Source organism: Perca flavescens, chromosome 10 (assembly GCF_004354835.1).
Source record: "Perca flavescens isolate YP-PL-M2 chromosome 10, PFLA_1.0, whole genome shotgun sequence".
Taxonomy (NCBI): Eukaryota; Metazoa; Chordata; class Actinopteri; order Perciformes; family Percidae; genus Perca; species Perca flavescens.
Genome location: NC_041340.1, coordinates 29895656 through 29904081, shown reverse-complemented (window position 1 = coordinate 29904081; position 8426 = coordinate 29895656). Strand labels below are relative to the sequence as shown.

At 45.3% G+C, this 8426-nt stretch overlaps 1 long non-coding RNA gene across 1 annotated transcript; it reads right to left on the bottom strand.

The window, feature by feature from the left end:
- Positions 1-1727: 1727 nt before the first annotated feature.
- Positions 1728-8201, bottom strand: LOC114562711 (uncharacterized). The gene is made up of 3 exons (XR_003693542.1): positions 8124-8201; positions 2939-2989; positions 1728-1807 (listed from the first exon to the last, which is right to left on the bottom strand). It is a non-coding gene; the product is annotated as an uncharacterized LOC114562711 (long non-coding RNA).
- Between the last annotated feature and the right edge of the window lie 225 nt (positions 8202-8426).

The window sequence follows — 8426 nt, the reverse complement described above, 5'->3', positions numbered from 1 at the left end:
CCGAGTTGAGCAGGCACACAGGCTTCTCTCATCAGACTGAATTTTCTGGCTTATACATGAATTCATATATCAGTCTCTAAGAACATTTTGATTTGTTTATTAAAAGTTGGAGGAGTACCATGGTTTAGACTTAGCGTTCCCTGGTTGGTGCACAGACTGGTCCCAGTCTTTTGGCACACGCCCTCTTCATCAGCTGTTAGGCAGACTTTAGCTATGCTGATGGTCAGAAAGAACAATGCGCCGCTGTTGCCTGTCACAGGTTGAGGAGTAACTTATTCTCATGGTCAAACTGATATCAAACTGATATTAACTTTGTTGCTGCACTCTTGTTGCTTTCTGACCACCGTCATACAGTACTGCTGTACAACAGTACAACAGTATCCTTTTCTCATTTTTGCATGACTAAGCTGTCACAGTGCTCTTCCACTAAACACACAACTATAATTCAACTATGATTTGTATCCTCATAAAGCATAGCCAGCTTGACTGATTATTTTTATTTCTTACAGATCCCCCTTTTCACACCTCAGGTGTGAATACTACTAAGCTTAGGATTATATGGCCCTCAAACTGGTAAATAATTGTCCGCACTAGGGGAAGAAGAAGCAAGATTAATATAGCATAGCATTACATTGGTGATTCATTTCCTTCATTGTCGAATCAGTCTCATCACCATCCTCCATCCCCAACAGGGGCATGGAGTAGGCTGGAGGAGCATCTTTCTGGGGATCTTTTTTGGTCAGAGCCACATCAATCCATCTGTTCACCAGAGTGCGATAACAAGGGATGCAACAGCATCCACAACACACCAATATGCCCACAAACACTGCCACGGACATAAGCATGGAGAGCACAATTGCTTTGTATTTGCCAAAAACGTCCTCCAGCCAACTGGTGATGAGGTTTTCAGCCACACCGAGTTCTCTGCTAATTCATTGGCTAGAGAGGTCAACCCCTCCAAGGCTCTAGTGATGCTACCATCCGGGGCAGTATTACTGGGAATAAATGTACAACAAGCATCTCCAAACATGTGGCACACACCCCCTTTTTCTGCCAACAACATGTCCAGTGCCATACGGTTCTGAAATGAGTGAGGAGGCGGCTAATTGTTTGGACACACCCCTCAGGCCATCCCTAGTCCGGTTCAAAAACCTCCGCTGGTTGTAGTATATATAATTTATCCAGTCCACATTTTTGTTTGTAGTTATCCAGGACAGTATAGACTCAAAACCCTTTGCTATCTGATTCTGAGCTTTGAACTCCTCTGGTACACCCCTTGGTATTCCAATTGCATCTATATACACCCTACTAGCTATAGACCCGAACGGGGTGCTTGGATCTCCCCATGTACCAAAACCCAAGTCAGTGTCTCTTTTAGCCCTCTTCAAGGAATGTTTGTGGTAGGTAGACTGTACTGTCTCCTCTAGCTTCCCTGCGCTAATAGGAAGCATGGTAATCGGCAGTAATAGGGACACTAAAGGCGCAGGTTCCCCCATTTAGCAGGTAAGGATGGTCTAAGGCGTGGCTGTGTCCCACACATCCACCAGACATCAGCGAGTCCCTTACTCTGATTGTTAAACATCGACTGTGTGACATTGGGAACGAACGAAGATGTGTTGTAGGTGTACATACAAAACTTCTTAGGTAGGTGTCCCACATTCATGGTAGAGCTGTTGGGTTGTGTGATGCAAGTATAGTTACCAGGGTAGGCGACTACTCCTGGGGCGGTTGTATTGCACGCACTCTGGGATACAGGAGAGACAGGGTCCTGCAGACATCACTTTCCATGGTCACATCACTGTAAAGACTTAACATACAATTACAACCAATAAGGTCGTCCACAGGTGAGAGTGGGAATGGTACTGTCCCCAAATGAGGTCTTGCTTTAGCACAGATAACACAGTCAGACATTTTATGCGTTCTAGCAGTATATTTCATCATTTTGAGCCACGTGTTACCTGAGGGGTGTGAAACCAGTTTCCATCTCCAACCTTTCCTCAATGGTAAAGTCCTCTAGGTTCAAATATTTCACTAATGGCCCTTTAGAGTCTTTCAGAACACCCATACCTGTGTTCATTGCGTCAACCTGGGCAGTAATGGATGTGGACGGTGTACTATTACTCCATGGGTCTGTGACTCGAATGATGAACTGTCCTAATGGATCTTTCCCTTCAGTATACAATCCCATAACATAAGTCCCTGCATCCTCTGGTTTTGGATCCTTCAACGTCACATATATAGGATTACATTTCTGTTCCTGGCATCGTCCTTCCTGCTTTCTACCTACACTCAGTCTGGTTCAGGTCCCTATGTGTTATCGTAAGGTGCATTGTATCATATGGTTCACATCCCACATTTCCCCAATCTGAGCCTGTGTTAGCTATGGCACACTTCCAACTGCCACACCACTTGTCTGAGTTGGTCGTGACACATATGTATATGACTTCCTCTCTTCTGTCTTTGGTGGTGCATGGCACTATGTCGCATAGGTCTAATAAGGCTGTGCTTGTGTGTCCCCTAATAAATGACAATGTGATCTGTCCCTTTGTTCTAGTCACCTGAACCTCCCTTCTTCCTCTGTCATATTTGGTATCTATGAACCAAAATAACAACATAACAGTATGGCTGTAGATATTAGCATACCTACCCAGACCTTCCATGCGCATCCATAGTAGTATTTTTGTTTGGGTTCGCTCCCTTGGCCTGATTGCCTAAGTTTGAGCAGGGAGCGGCATTGTTGATCAAATCAGCTCTAACTTCCCTCAAATCACGGGAAGGTGTAGGTGCTGGGGCACAATGTGTCAGGTGGTGCCAAGCAGCTCCTGCCCGGCCTTTACTTGGACAGAGTGAGGTAACCTCCCTCACTTCCGTGCGGGTCCAAGCCACCTGGGCTCGATCCACTTTCTCTTGTGGACTTTCACTGCACCCAGTCACCTACCTTGACACTGCTCCGGGGCTCCTCTTCTCCCGGGGTCTGTGCTCTGGCGACCTGTTCAGATAAAACTGAAGTAAGACTGGTCAATGCCTTCATGTGGTCATCATATTCTTGTTTACACACATCCAGGGATGGCATATGACCTCCATCCCTGGGTGGGCCTGGCATTTTCTTCCAGTCAGTAACTCATGAGGAGATAAGTGTGTGTCAGATCCTGGGGAATGGCGCATGGACATAAGAGCTAACGGCAGTGCTTCTACCCATGTTAGCTTTGTACCTTCACATGCTTTAGCGATTTTTCTTTTCAGTGTCTGGTTGGCCCTCCACTAATCCCTGTGATTGTGGATGATAAACTGACCCATATCTGTGTATGATCCCTAATGCCTCTTCTACTTTCTGTAGATGTTTGTTAGCAAAATGAGATCCATTATGTCTGATCTTATTGTGCGTGGTACATCATATCTGGGTACTAGTTCATTTTTCAGCCATTTTACAACTGTCTGTGCTGTTTCATCTTTACTTGGCATCGCTTCAACCCATTTTGTGAATCTGTCTACCATTACAAGGAGATACCTTTTTCCCCTACTCTGTTCTCTGGCCCCATATCTGTGAAAGCTATGGTGATGTCTTGAAAGGGGGCTGTAGGCACAGGGAATTTTCCTGCTGGGGCCTTGAATGGTTTCTTGTTATTGTGTTTGTTGCATGTGTCACATTCTTCCACAAAGTTGGTGATGATGTCTGACATCCATGGGTGCCACCATAGTTCTTTCATGTTTGTAAGGGTTCTTCTGGTTCCCTCATGGGTGGGGCCATGCATGGTTGGGAACAATAGTCGACATAGCTTTGCTGGAGCCACTATGTGTCCAGTGTGTGACCTCCAAATGTCGTCTTTATCCTTGCATGCTCCTTTTCTCTGCCATTCTGAATGTTCATATGGTCCGGCCTCTTCTTGGATGTCTTTTATGTTTTCTGTGGTTAGTTCTGTTCGTCCTCCCTCTGGTTGCAGTGTCATTTGTCTGGGAGTGTACCCTCCAACTTCTTTGGCTCTTTGGTCTGCTGCTTCATTTCCTTTTGCCACCCTTGTGTCTGCTTTGTCATGTCCTTTGCACTTCATTATTGCCACTGCTGCTGGCGCTTTTACTGCTTCCAGTAGGGTTACCAGTTGATCCTTGTGCTTGACAGGAGTCTTGCTGGTGGTCAGGAAATTCCTCTTCTGCCATTGTGGTCCATCTATATGCACCGCTCCATGTGCGTATGCTGAGTCTGTGTAGATATTGACCCTTTTCCCTTCTGACCACTGCAGTGCTTTTGTGAGTGCCAATATTTCAGCCATTTGTGCTGATGCAGGTTGTGGTATTATTCCTGAGTCCACTTGATTGTGTGTACCGTCTGCGTGTTGTTCCATCACCGCATAAGCAGCCACATTTCCATTTTCTCCTTTGTAGCAGCATCCATCTGTGTACAGCCAATGTTGTGCATCTGGCAGAGGTTCATTTTCAGGTCTGGCCTGAGTTTCAGTTCTTGTGCTGCCACTTCTTCACAGCTGTGGGGTTTTCCGTGTCCCATTTTGTCTGCCAAATTGATGGCTGAGGTTACAAAAGTGATGTGGGGTTGTCTCAGCTCCTTCTGTATTTTCAGTTTTCGTTCAGTACTGAACGTGAATGCATTGCTCTGCAGGAATGCGGTCACTCCGTGGTCCGTGTGGATCTGCAATGGGTGATGCATGACCAGGTGGGTAGTTTTTTGGACAGCTTTCGATAGTGCAGCCAGATGTTGAGCACAGGATGTTTGTCCTTGTTCAATAGTGTCCAATTTCGAGCTGTGGTAGGTTAGCACTAACCTGTCTCCCCCTTTTTTCTGGAAAAGAGCGGCATGAACATGTCCGTTCTTGACAGAAACATCAAGATGAAATGGAATGGTGTAATCAGGTGCAGCCAATATGGTGGCCTGGGAGAGTGCTTCCTTAGTGAGGGAGAAGGCAGTTTCAGCTTCAGGAGACCATTGGAGGAGAGCATTTAGGTTTCTGTTTCCAGCTTCAGCCACTAGGTCTCTGAGTGGTTGGATGAGGAACTTCTTCAGTGGCTTTTGAGACCTGTAGCTTCAGAGCTCTTTTGGTCAATTGCTGCATCTCTCATCAAAAGCTCATCATCTTTGGCTGTTTGTTCGCGATGTAGGTCGGTGTGATGGGAGATGTGCGCCAACCATTGTTCTTCTGGCAGGTGAGCTAGGCCAACGGTGAATTTCAGTTGTTTTTGCACTGGCTCAGGCAGACCAGCTATGCATCTCTCTCTCCACAGCAGGATGGAGGCCTTGGAGCGGTCATACTTCTCTCCCCAAGCTGACCTCCATAGAGATTTAGCCCTGTTAAGATAATCAATGGGGTTTTCGCTTGGTTTCAGGGTTAGGCCTGTCATGGCTTCTGGGTTGGCCTTGGTGGGATATTTATCACGAAGCCCATCCCTGACAACTCCTCTATAGTTCCCGAAATTGTCTCCATCATGGTCATGTCTGGAGATGTGGAGGCTCTTGAGCAGGCGTTTGGCTTCATCACCACCCATGGCTCTGGTGAGGAGGACTCTCATATCTCCTAGGGCCAGGGTTTGGCCCTGGCAAAGTTCTTCCAACTTTTGTATCCATGGTCCAGCTCCCTGGGTGATTGGCGGGAGGTCATCCAGTAACCCCTCCAGATCTCTGTGTTTAAATGGCACATACACTCCAAAGTTGGTTGAGGGGTGTTCCATAATAGGGAAAGCTCCGGTCCCCCCTTTTTTGGGTCTGTCTCTAAGGTCATATTCTCTTCTTGCTTCATCCATGACCTTCGCTTCTCCTTCAAACACACCTTGCAGCTGCAGTTTCTGCATGGCTCCATCATGTGGGGGACCCCTTTTGGTGAAGTGTTTTGTAATTCTGTGCTGCTTTTCATCTTCATCGTCAGTAGAGGATACGTCAGTTCCTGATTCCTTCAAGCTAACCGCTGAGGTGTGGCTGGAGAAGGTGTAGTCAGAGTGTTTGGAGACTTTATCTGAGGGGGGGTATACTCATTTACAAATGGATCAAAAGGAGGTGGTCTCACTTGCAGACCCCCTCTAGGAGTGCTCTGGGACCGAGGTTGGGGCAGGAGTTGAGGCGTTGATTGTGATGGTGGCAGTTGGAGTGATGCAGTGGATGGTCCTGGGGGTCCTTGGCCTGATGGTGACTGTGTCCCAACCATGGATTCCCCCTTGAGCTGGCTCATTTCTGCTCTGGTGTTTTGCATTTGATTTTCTAGTTTGTCAACTGTGTCAGTGAGGTCGGCTGTGCATTTCACCAGATTTGCCAGGTCGTTGTGTTGGGGGATGTCCATATCCAGAACTCCTCCATTCACTTCCAGTACACCTCTCTTTACTGGCACCACAGGAGCTTGAACCACTGTTATAGCCTCGTAAGATGGAGGTGCTGTTGGTTGTGGCAGGGAAGGGTACATGCTGGCAGTGGCTGTGGTTGGGTTATTATTAGTCTTTTCTGGTACTACTTCAGTTGTGCCACCAGATGTTGCCAACTTATCTTTTTTCCTTTTCAGTTTACCCAGCAGTTCAGTCAGCCCCTTTGTGACATCTTTCTCCACGGCTTTCTTTTGTTTACGCCCCCATGCAGGCCCCCACCTACTACTCCCTTTTTCTTTCCATTCTGTGTCTGCCACTCGTGCCTGACTCTCTGCTCTGATATTCAAAGTTCTCAATACACTCTCATCTCTCCCTATGTCTGCCAACAGTCCTTCCTTTTCCCACTTACAGAGTATCTTTTTCCCTGTCTCAACCCATTGTTTCTGCTGCCCCCCCGGTGCGTTCTTCCCCAGTTTCACCAACAGAAAAGCTTTCAGTTCTTCCATTTCAGCACTGTATGCACAATCTTTCACTTCTTTATGCCATGATACAGTTCCCAACAGCATCCGAAACACACTATATATAAGAAACCGTGTATATTTTCAACGAACAATTGTCTCTGCTTTTCAAAGTGTCAATTTGACTCTGTAACGTCAGTCTGTCTCTTGTCCTGCTGTATGTTGCTCTCAAAATCTGAGTCTAGCTCTAAACTCACTTCGTCACCACTACCTGTTACTGTTTCACTCTTTTCCTAAAGTATTCTCTCCTGTCCGTTCGGACACTACACACAATGAACCTTCACTAGTAATTGTTTCTACTTCAAGCTGTGCCTTATTAATTTTATCCTCTTCACAGTATACCTCAAAATCAAACAGTGCTCTAGTAATTTTATTCTCTTCACAATATACTTCAAAATCTGCCTGCGTATCGAAATGTAAAACGTTTTCTGTCATTGCATTGAATTCACAATCATTGGCTTTTTACAGTATCTACCAACCAACCGATTGAATAACCAACCATTGGCTTTTTACAGTATCTACCAACCAACCGACTGAGATTCCTCTAATTAAGTCAAATTAAACCAACCCTCTGATTTTTCTAACCAAGAGCTTTTTACGGTGAATTCACAATCATTGGCTTTTTACAGTATCTACCAACCAACCGATTGAATAACCAACCATTGGCTTTTTACAGTATCTACCAACCAACCGACTGAGATTCCTCTAATTAAGTCAAATTAAATCAACTCTCCGATTTTTCTAACCAAGAGCTTTTTACGGTTTTATTTCACCCAATGTACTCAACTTTCCGACCAGTTGTAGATCAAAAGCTTTTTACGAGTCTCTTATAGCCAATTTATAGGTCTCGTCAGACCATTGAACCTTCGAAGGTTTACCTCTTTGATTTTAGTTTTGCCCAACTCTCCGATCCCAGTGGACCAAAAACTTTTTACAGGCTAATTTAGATTTAATTTTTGTCGCCCAACTCTCCGATCCCAATGGACCAAAAGCTTTTTACAGGCTAATTTAGATTTATTTTTTGTCACCCAACTCTCCGATCCCAGTGGACCAAAAGCTTTTTACAGGCTAATTTAGATTCATTTTTTGTCGCCCAACTCTCCGATCCCAGTGGACCAAAAGCTTTTTACAGGCTAATTTTCACTCTGTTAACAGTTCTTATTTTGCAATTTCGTTTTTACTGTTTAGTTTTCTTTTTATACTCTTAAGATTTCATTCAATTTACCAACGGCACTCTTGTTCTTCTTCACTCAAAAATTTGGTTATGCTCAATGTGCAGAAGTTAGATATTAACAGGTCTCTGCTTACCTTATTTTTGACAGCGCGCTGTTTTGAGTGAAGGAAAAACTGGAGTCCGTCCTGTCTGCTCAATTCAGGGGAAAGTCCTCTGGCGCCACTTAGTGGATCGCGTCGGGGTCACCACTTTGTGCGTTTCAAAATCCACTAAGTAGGCAACGAGAGGGTTTAAAAGTTTAACAAGTATTTATTTAAGTAAAATCCTAAGAGCATAAACGTGTACACGGGTCCGAGTTGAGCAGGCACACAGGCGTCTCTCATCAGACTGAATTTTCTGGCTTATACATGAATTCATATATCAGTCTCTAAGAGCAT